The following is an 11918-nucleotide window of genomic DNA, read 5'->3' as shown; positions in this document are numbered from 1 at the left end:
GAGACCTATTTGTTAAGAAATAAAATCAACAACCAGTGTGTGCCTATAGGATCTAGATATTTATACTTCGTCAGAGTTGTGGTCTTGCGCAATGTTGCCAACTATGTAGAAAACCCCATATTCTTATGGGAAGCATAAACATTGTGTTTGATTCAACATCACCTGATTGGTTGCAAGGCCCCATAATGTCAAAAATATTAGAGTCTATTTGGTTGTGCACTATCATGGGATCTTTCAATGTGGAGTGCCCTCCCCAAGGTCTATTAAGTGAAGAGAAGTGTAGCATGGTCCTGTGGTATTAGAACGATAGGTCCCAAATTCAATTGTGACATTTGGTGTTGATTCTATGGAATGATGTAAAAATTTTCCTAGTTGAATGATTTTGATTGGTTTAAATCTTTTAGATTGTGCAAAGGATTCTTAATTTGGTGTTGACCACTCTTAATTTGTTGATCTTGCCATGATATGTCAATCAACAACTCACATTCAAAGTTGAGAATGGCTAGTTCTAGACTCAGTGTTTGTATAGAGGAGTAAATTCAACACCCTCAAGGTGATGGAACCCAAAGGAGCAAATTGGCTAACTCTACCTCACTAAACTGGTGCTCTAGTGAGCCAAAGAGACACAAGAAACAAGCTATCTAATCCTATAAGCGAAATTTACTAAATAGTTGAAGCACATGAAATGATAAAAATGTTTTGATTGCAGAATCTAAAAGTGTGGGCCAACAAGGTCATTTGGTGAGCTCTATTAGCTCTCTGTCTAGTATCTGGATACGAGTGGTGGATGACAGTGTGGCGTGCATATGTCTCGTATGGACATAGTACAAAGACCATACCAGAAAACACAAAATTGACCCGAACTTGGATTTTAATGTGATAACAATGATAACAAGAAGATAACTAAATATAAAATAGGAAATAAGTGATAAAGGAAAGGAATATAAAGACTTTATAGAGGATCCACGAATGAAGTCTCTTGTAAACATGAATAGGCTCCAATAACCTACACACAAACTAAAAATATCATAATGTTGGGGCTTTGTTTAGAGGCCTACCATAGTCACACCCTACTTTGATGTTTTCAACTCCACAAATAGTTGAGACAATAGATAATTTAATCCAAAATCATAAGAGAGATACAATGCAACAAATTATAAACTTGATATGCTAATGGAGATAAGATGATAAAACTATGATAAACAAGAGATAAGAATCTCCCCTTCAACAATAATGAAGCAAAAGCCTGCTAGAGTGAAGATGGGCATACAACCCTCAAATACATAGAGCTGCAACAATGGAGATGACATGATGGTAGACAAAAATCCAAGTGACCAAAAACCCCAAGGAAAAGAAGTAGATACATGTAGCATGTGATAATGTCATCTAAGGATAGGCCACAATGAAGCTTAAACAAGCAAGATATAGGCTCCAAAGACAAGCAAGATATAAGCCCCAGAGAAGAATCCTGACATCGGTGGTCACAGAGGAAGGTGTTAAACTTTCAAGGATTGTAGGCATAATGTTACAATGGTTACCTACAGTCTAAAAAGTCATGGGACAAAAGCACGACATGCAGGCATCTCCATGACAGACATTCATTTACGACTCTTATAGCCATCAAGATTGAACCATAGGACAAGAAATATGGTGACAAGGCAAGACACACTAGTTGAGTAGGCAGAGGGCCAAGAAATATCTCCAATCAACTTAAAGAGAAGGTCCTCATGTGGCATGGAATTGTACAAGGTGCAATTTACAACATTACATATTCCCCCCACTTTAGCGAGCATATCCTTATCAAGAGATGCAAGCTAAAGTAGTGAGATAGGGTTAGAAAATATTTTACCGAGATATGAAGGGGAAGCAAAATCCTTTAACTATGTGTAGTTGCCCCCAAGGAAGAGACCCAAGCCTTTGTGAGATACTATGAGGCTATTTCATCACAAACACGTTAGATGAAAAAGCAAAAATTGCAGAAAATTTTGATACAAAAATATGATCATATATTGAGATAATCGGATAGTGATCACTAAGACAAAATATTTCTCCAATATGGGTAGAAAGTTATGTTATGATAAATAGCCATATGACAAGGTGATAATAGATCAAGTGGTTTAGCCCCCACAAAGGCATTAAATAATATAACTAGATGCAGAGATATTTCAAAAAGAAATATCATTATTTATTTCTAAGATAAAATGATAATCATGGATGCAAATATGACAATACAGAATGTAGAAATGCAGACATGATAGCCCCCTTATAATAACATACGTAAGTGCATGTCATTTTAAAGAGAAGAGATATTGTGTCACGTTAACATAATGAGATGTTTCTATAGAATTCCACCCTAAAATAGATGAAACATGATGCCCACAACATCAACAAACACAAGGGTATAGGGGAATTCAATTATTCGATATCAGAAGAACTCGCAGCATGTAAAATAGATAATGCATAGGTGCATATGAGTTGCACATCATAGTTCCAAATTTTTGAATCACATGAATAAGGAACGTGAAGAAAAAGATAAAATTAAAAAAAAAAATGGGTCAAAATGGAAGAGAGCCTAAATGCCACCAATAATGTGCATCATCCTCAATATTGAAAATCATGACACGATAAATATAAGAAGGGCGATTGAAAAATAGAGGAAGGTTTGCAACAGATAATATTTCTAAGCACCTATAAAGTGACTTGGGTCCTCCAAGAAAGAACAAAAACATAAAAAATAGACATAAACCCATTTTTTCAAGTATCAACAGAGTAACTTGGGTCTTTCAGGGGGCACAAAACATACAAAGCAAGAATGGGGGAACACATACAGGAACACCCTAAACTATAAGATAGAGAAAAAGAGGTATTATCCTACAAGTTTTTTTTTCCAATAGGTCATCATCCTCCCAATCTTGATCATATGAGGAGGGAGGTTGAGATAGAAGAGTGACAACCATGAGGGAAGCATTAAGCACGATGCCAACAACAAGAGTCGGGGACGATGCAACATCCACATTATCATCTAAAAACTCCTTAGAGGCAAGATTCAATGATCATGTGAAGATCATAGACAAAACCAAGATAATCCCTTAAAGAGTCAAAAAAATGTCCCTCAATAGAAGATGCAGGTGACTCTGCCCGAGGTGATGAAATAGGTTCTACACCATCGACTCTTTGAAGAGAAGCAGAGACATACTCCAGAGAAGGTGGAATCTTCTTGACAAAATAAATAAATGTAGACAAAGAAACAATCATTGAAATAGGCACTAAAGTCATTGGAGCTAATTTTTTATGACAAAACTCTGGAGCGAGGCCCTTCTCAAACTTGTGCTTAAGCTACAAAAAGGTGCAGGCCTACTATCAACCATAATTGGTTAAAGGATTTCAAGAAAAGTATAATGAAGAAGCCAATGCATAGTGAGAGGATAGAACAAGGTTGCACTAAACACCACCTATGTATGCTATATTTAAACGGGTTGGAAAAAGGCAGGGATATAAGGCAAAGAGGTGATGAGAGGAGGCTCCAAGGAAGGAGCAATGAAGACTTGTACCTATTTAGGGAAAGGCTCACTAGTGGTCCTTGGACTAGCAAGGAGTAACATAGAACATGAGGAAGATGTAGATATAGAGCTAACATTTGAAGCAATAAGAGAAAGCACACCAAAGGTAGGAGTGGACATCGATGATTTACCCTCAACCTTAAAGGAAGCCTTGTAGTCTTGGGCCATTTCCTATGGCAGTGCTTATGTTCACACGCAAGTTGTTTCCAATGAAACTGTGGACCAAGAATGGAAACCTGAGAAGGCCTGGTGCCATTATGCTCCATAGTACAAGTCTTAGTCATCATTGCTAACAAAGAAGGAGGCCCAGTCGATGAGGTGGGAGGTGCCACTATAACAGTCCCTATAGATACAACCACATAGACCTTTCCTCATTTTGCCTTAGGGGAAATAGGAGGAACAAGAGATATCCTTGGAGGCTGTGACATAGAAACCAAGGGAGAGGGACTAGTATGAGGAAAATGCCTATCTATATTATACCTATGTGAACGAGATATATTAGCGATGATAGGAAACTCAAATGGACAACGGGCCTTAGACATAGGAAGCATAGATGGCTTTCCCTTATCTATGATAGGCACAACCGTAGGAATAGGAGACACCACTATGGGTTGCATAGTCCTTGGCAGACAAGGAGATCGATCCTAAGGAATGGGTCTATCCTTAATCCTAGATGAAGAAGGGGTAAAAGGCACAACCTGTTGTAGTATAGGAGCAGGCAAGGAAGACAAGGTGGAAATAGATGTGGGAGGAGGAAATGAATACCTAGGCTAAAGTAGCTTATGAGCCAAATACCCCTTTTTATACTAATAATAGGCTTTATACATGAAATCGCCATAAGAACTATAGGTCTAATTAGAGCTAGCCAAAAATAATCCAACAAAAAATCCCCATGGGCTACTAGTGGTCAGTATCCAATATCCTAGATAATATGCATTGAACCCTCATGAAGAAACTTCAAACACTTATGCATGAACAGCGGAGTTTCTCCCATGGCTATTAGCTAGTGAATACCTAGCTTAACACATAACAAGTATGACTCAGGAATGATAACAAATGTATTCAACACCACCTTGGGTCCTACCAGGACCATCAAGGTGATGTTTCCTAAAGGAGGAAGAGATAGCTCGGCATGCATGCAAAGAATAGCATGATACTCATCTATTCTTGACCTATGTCAACCATTAACAAATAAGATCTCCTCTATGATAACATCAACTCTACATGATGGATCAACCATTTCACCAATAATGGTCCAACCATTTACCTTGTTAAGGACGTATGGAGTAAACTCTCCTCAATAAGGGACTTCTAGAGGCATGAAAGATATATCATTAGTTTTTTTTGTCTATTTAGGAGGTGAGATCAGAAAAATAGTAACCATATTTACATACTAACCATCTATTTAGGATCTGTATAAATATGCAACTCGCTATTCATCTTGTCAACAAACTTGTTAGTTTTTAGCTTTCTCTCACTAGCCTAAATACCACCACTGTCTATGTGGTCTTATATAAGATGTCTAATATGAATGCAACACTCAATGTCATGTCTAAGTACACAATGATTTGGAACCCTTATACCATCATGGGTATGGTCTATTGTTAGATAGAGGTCTGATCTTAGGAAGGGTTATCAAATTATCTTTAAATAACCTTTGCATTATGCTCAGGTAGGAATCGTTTAGCTTAGTAAAGACTCAATTTCACTATAAGTCTGGTGTAGGTCTCTCAGTTACCTGAGGTACAGTAACAATATTAGCCACAACTTTGTTTTTTTAGAACCTTTATGATGAAGACATACCCCCAAAAGCACCAACACAGGAGTTTGAGACGGACTCCCCAAACTGAAACATCATGTGCTAATAGTCAATGAGTGCAGAACACAAATTGAAAAAATTCTAATAACAATTAGGCGACAACTTTTCTCTCAATTTTGGATGTATATTTTTTATAAACATTGTTTTCAAGTCACTATTCGACAGGGAAAAGGGAATTCTGGTAGAGATAGATTGGTATCTAGAGATGAAATCTCAAACCATTTTATTCAACTTCTACTTACAGTGATCAAGGTCAGCTATGGTGACCCTGCTTCCAATGTTTTCCTAGAACCATTTTAGAAACAAACCCATGAATTGGTCATATTTTTTAATAGAGTGATCTGGTAAAGAAATGTACAATTCCAAGATGGTCTCCTTAAGGGACAAAGAGAATATTTTGAACAAAACAAGATCCAAACTATGATAGTCGCTACACATGGTCATGAAAGAGTCAACATGCATGTTTAAAAGATCCCCTTCGTCATTAAATTGATCTAAATTAAACACCTCAACCCCCTAGGGAAGGATGGTGTTCAAGATGTTGAGATCAAGTGGGCTCTTGCAATAGTAAGAAAGAAATTAAGACTGGCCAAAGGGGGTTGCAAGATTAGTGAGCTATTGTTGCAGTTATCCCATATTTTGTAAAATTATGTTCAAAAAAAACTAGAAGGTGGATGAGGTGGAGGTGGGATGTGCATATAACTAGATGTGTGAGGACCATGAAAACCACCTCCACCAATACCAATGTCACCACTAGGGGTATTACTAGCACTCACACCAGCACTGATAAAATTAGTATGAGTAGCAAAAGAGATTGTGGTAGAGCTACTAGATAAGCTTGTATAACCTAAGGGATTCTAAGAAATATTAATGCTTGAGATAGTTTTCCCTCCACCTATCATATGTACTAACGCTCCAAGAATGGCGACATCAATTCGAGGACCCATGGCATCAGACCTATTATACTGAGTATGAGAATTAGCAAGGGGGGCATGAGATTAAACAATCTTGGATAGTACCCTCAACACCTCTAGACCTTTTCTATTAGAGATCAACATGTCTCTTAAAGTGTTTACAACATTCCTCTTGATTTAAGAACCCTTCAAAATCTCTCATGTTCTCCTCCAATTATTGGATTCGTTCAAACTAAATTGTTATTGTGTAATCATTATCAATGGCAAGAGGAGACCTTGGGTGACTATTAAATACAAAGGTATTATTTTGTAAACCAGATATAGAAGAGAAGCTTGTGATTATCCCCATGAGTTGATGGGGAATGAAAGGATCATTTATGTTGATTTTACCCAAGAACATCAGGCCAAACCGAGTAGGACTATAAAAATTTGGAGGGATACTTGGTCTAGACATCCTCCTCACAACAACCTCATAGGTAATCTAGGTCACAAATCTCATGGACAAGCTCCACAATACTTTGACCACTCCATGAGTATGCAACAAAGATACTCGAAACAAAATACCACACTTGTTCAATTAAGAAAAAAAAATTACAAGTTTTTTTACTTTTACTTCAAATCAATTTAAAATCGATTAAACACACAAACACACACAAATATTAGTTCAAATAGTTCACAGATCGGGTTCACAAAAATGTAGAGAAGGAAGTTTGACACCCCCAAGGCGATGGAACCCAAAAGAGTGAAATGGCCAACTCTACCTCACTAAATTGGTGCTTTGGTGAGACAAGGAGACACAAGCATCAAGCTACCTTTAAACCTATAAGAAAAATTTACTAAATAGTTGAATCACAGGAAATAATTAAAATGTTTTGATTGCAGAATCTGAAAGTACAAGCCAACAAGGTCATCTAGTGAGCTCTATTAGCTCTTTGTCTAGGACATGCATGCAGGTTGTGGATGGCAACACGATATGCATACCTCCTTTCCTAACAGAGTACAAAGACTATACCGAAAAATAAAGAATCGACCAGAACATAGATTTTAATATGATAACGATGATAACAAGAAGATAACTAACTATAAAATAGGAAATAATTGACAAAGGAAAGGAATAGAAGAAACTTTATAGAAGGTTCATGAATGAAGTCTCTAATAAAATGCACACAAACTAGAAATATGAGAATGGTGGGGTTGTGTTTAGAGGCATGTCACAGTCACACCCTACTTTGGTGCTTTCACCTCCATGGATAGCCAAGATAATAGATAAAATTCAAAATGATAAGGGAGATACAATGCAACAAATGATAAACTTGATATGCTAATGGAGACAAGATGATAAAACTATGATAAACAAGGGAGTAGAAACTCCCCTTCAGCAAAAATGAAGTGGAATCCTACTAGAGTGAAGATGAGAATACAAATCTCAAAGACAAAGAGATACAATAATGGAGATGATATTCAATGGTAGAGTGAAATCGAAGTGACCAAAAACCCCAAGGAAAAGAAGAAGAGAAGTGTAGCATGTGAGAATGTGATTGAAGGATGTTAGAAGAAGTTAAGAATCATTGTAAAAACCTCAAAAGAAGTAGAAGAGGCCACAATGAATCTTGAACAAGCAAGATATAGTCCCCAGAGAAAAATCTTGGCGTTGGTGGTCGCAAAGGGAAGAATTACACTGCCAATAATTACAGGCATAATGCTCCAATGGCCACCTATAGTCTCCATATTTGTGGGATGAAAGTGCGAGACGCATATGTCTTTGTGGTGTATGTTCATCTATAACTCGTGCAACCATCATGATTGCACTAAAGGACAAAGAAGATGGTGACAAGGCAAGACACACTAGTTGAACGGGTAGATGGCTAAATAAATATCTCCAATCAACTTAAAGTGAAGGCACTCATGGAGCATGGAACTTCACAAGGTGAAATATACGATGTTATAGTTTGAGAACACAAGAAGTAATGGTGAAATGATTGGTTATGGATAGATATTTGGTTGTTTAAAGAAAATAAATACATAGCCAAAACTATTTTATTGAACACACTTCCAATTAGAATCAGAATTTTCTAGTGAATTGAACTCTCCTCAAAGTTTATGTTAAAATTGTGGCTATTGTGAACTAGTGTGTATGTTTTCATCTCTATCTTAATTTAATTTGATAGGGCTCAAACCCTTACATGTATTAGCCAATAGGAAGAAGAGAGGGCTCTGACAAGCAATGAGATGACCAAAATCCAAAAAAGACACACATTTTTTACAACAAGAAGCTTTTGACCAAAGCAATGAACTAGTGAGATGTGCAATTATGTCACCTCAAATAGGACTTGTAGGTTTTCCAGAGGACCCTAGAACCTAATATCAGAACCACCTTAGGTTGGAAAGAAGCACAACAAAGGCATGTATCAATGGGTTCTGGAAGGCACCATAAAACCTTTTATAAAAAAAACCACTACAAACAATAACACTCACAGAACAATAGATACCTCGAGCTTGAGAGAAAATAGTCAAAGATCTAATTAACACCCTAACAAAAGGTTTTCGAAGGGATTTGATTAACCTTCTTACAATACCTTCAAACAATTTGTATAGAGAAAAGAAAGAACAAATAAAATACAAGAACAATCATAACCATCGGGTTTTGATTGGCATCCAAAAACCATTGACAAGAAGAAACCCCCAAATAGTGCACCTCAATAGAACTATGGGAAAGGTTGAGCACAAATTCTACCACAACAGGGTCAACTTTAATCTTAGTAACCACCTCTATAGGATCAACAATATTGTTGTCCATTATAGAATTCACTTCTATAGGAAATGTAGAAGAGAACATAGGAGAGGAAGCCCCCTTTAGACCAAAACCATGCAAAACACCCACCTCCAACCAACTAATGTATCCCAACTCATTCTTAACAAAAACCCCTTGCAAAGTGGTAGATACACCCACAAAACCCATAAGGTCTTTGTCAACACAATCCCCACCAAGATTGCAACAAAATATGGCTGAGCAACACAACCAACCACATTTGAAAGAGGAGTAGCAAGAAACCCCTAGGATGCCAAGGCATGAGGGGGGTAACCACCTAGAGAGAGAGAAGCCAGAAGATACAAAGAGGAAATAGGGGTTGAAAGTAGCCCCACCATAGTCTTTATGGCCAAACCTAACAGACGCGCCTATGCAAACAACCAGCCATTCAACCTCCACAATATGGTCAAAGACAAAAAAAAGCAACATGGAAAAGGGAAAAAAAAATCCCTAGATCCAAAGGCCAAACAAAAATAATAGGGGTTAGGACACCCTGTGTAGGCAAGATCTACAAACTACACTATAGAGCAAGGCAACAAAACACCAAAAGGAATTTCTTGAGTCACCGACAAGGAACCAAATCAAAGGAAGCATAAGCCAAAATCTATAACTGGGTCAAGCATATGATAGCCAAAGAACTCCGAACAAGGAGGATCCTCTACACCACACACTCGCACCAAGGGAAGGGCACAAAAATGGCCATGGAAGCCCACAATCACCTACAACAAAGAAACCAGAACCAACAAAACCCCTAGCACCAGTAAACCCATCCACAACTAGGTCACCATCCTCCTCTAAAAAATTATCTTCTACTCCATGTCCCCTTAAAACCCTAACACCTTCACTCACTTCCTACATTACTTCCATTATTTTATGATATTTTTTTAATTTTATATTATAAAATTTTATTTTTGTGATCATTTTTTAATAGTACAATCTAGTTTTTTCTTTAAATTGAGTTGATTTGTGTGGAATTGCTAAACCCTAACTATACCAAAATCCCTTTCTTTGTTTATCTTGTCAAAATGAGTCACTCAATTGGACAACCTTTAGCAACAAAGAGGGGACTTGATGAATCTTGAGAAACAAGGTGAACAAAGCTTTCAATATTATCTTTCTTATGTAATTATAAGTTCAAACACTACCAAATCTGAAACTAAATGATCTGAAATGAACATGTGATTGCACCATTCAACATAAATATAAAATCAATCATACCAAAAGAGACACCAAATTCATGTGAAGAAACCCTTTCAAGAAAAAACTCCACCAAAGAACGAGGGCAAGTATATTATTAATCTTCAAAAGAGAGACTATAAAAACTAATATACTTCACTTCACTTATCCAAATAATCCTAGAACTACGTGGAAACCTCAAGGAAATTATGATAAAACAACTATTCCTTGGCTCCAAATTATAGCTAAAAAGGAGAGGAAAAACCATTGTTGTTTTCCCAAAACAAGGGGCCAAAACCACTTGCAAAAACCCACACCTTAGATAATTAATAGCCAATAGACATAATAGAATAATAAAAATTTATTTGAGTGACTTCTCTTTGGGTGCCAAACCTAAATCCACTTAGACTTTAGACATTCTACATGCTTCGTAACTCCCAGTGACTATTTAGATCCCCAAATGGAGACCTTTTCTCCTCCAAAATTAGTATCCTTATGCATGACCCTTTGTGTCTTAATATAGACATGTGAAAGAGAAAATTTTATCCATTTTAAATTATTTTTTATCACCTCTTCATGTTCACGTCTTTAAAATGCAATTACAAATAGCCATAAAGTAGAAATATTTAATATTTTCTCACATGTCTTAGGGAACACTTTCCAAGGAACATGGAGACATGTGAATAGCTTAGGATTAAAAGTTGAGTATCACCTTATCCTATCATTATCCCACTTGACATTTTATATTTCAATTACATTCAAGGGATGCATAAAGATAAAATTAAGTATAATAATCAAGGCTCATGGCCTTCCTGTTAGAGTAATTGGGTCTTTACTTGATTAATTAAACAATATTTTTTTAATTCTTTAAGTTCCCTATTATCTTTATTTACACTTAAGCTAACATTAGGTGCATAATAATTAATTATTTTATTATTTATTATCTACAACCCTAGGGTTTTCCCTTTTAGGGTTTCTTGACCTATTAGAGGTTAATTTTCTTTTCTTTGTATCATTATCTCATTACACATTTTGGTAAATATTGAGCTCTCATCTTTTGAGCATATTTTCTATGTTCTTTGATTTTCAGTTATTTTTGCTTCCTTGCTTCTCCTTGTAACAGATTATTTAGCTTGCAGAAGATCTTTAGGCTCCTGTGGTGTTGTTTTTCTCAACTCTCACATGGTATCAGAGCTTTAGATCTGCAGCTATTTGTTCTTGTTTTGAGAATTTTTGCATTGGAAGCAGATCTGGAGTTTCAGGAAGTTTTTTTTGTACTTAGGGATAGGCCTCTTTTTCTGAGCACTTTGGGCCTAAATGGACCTCACCATCATGCTCAGAAGGCCCAAAAACCCCCATATTCATATAAAACTTGCCTAGTTTTAACTCTTGAGCATCTGGGGGTAATTTTTCTCCAAAACCAATCATACAACCTTGGCACGCAAATCGACAAAAAAATCAATTTTATTTTTTTTTGCCTTTTTACGGCATGCAAGTCAAAATTTTGATTTTTTTTAAATATCATCAAAAAAATCAAAAAGTCAAAAAAAAAGGCGAAAAAGGCAAAGGTTTTCAAAAAAATATTTTTTGGGGGTTTGTTTGTGTAGGGTTTCGGACCTGACAGTCCAATCGTCATACGG

This window comes from Cryptomeria japonica, chromosome 5 (assembly GCF_030272615.1).
Source record: "Cryptomeria japonica chromosome 5, Sugi_1.0, whole genome shotgun sequence".
Classification (NCBI taxonomy): Eukaryota; Viridiplantae; Streptophyta; class Pinopsida; order Cupressales; family Cupressaceae; genus Cryptomeria; species Cryptomeria japonica.
Note: the sequence above shows the minus strand (reverse complement) of the source record.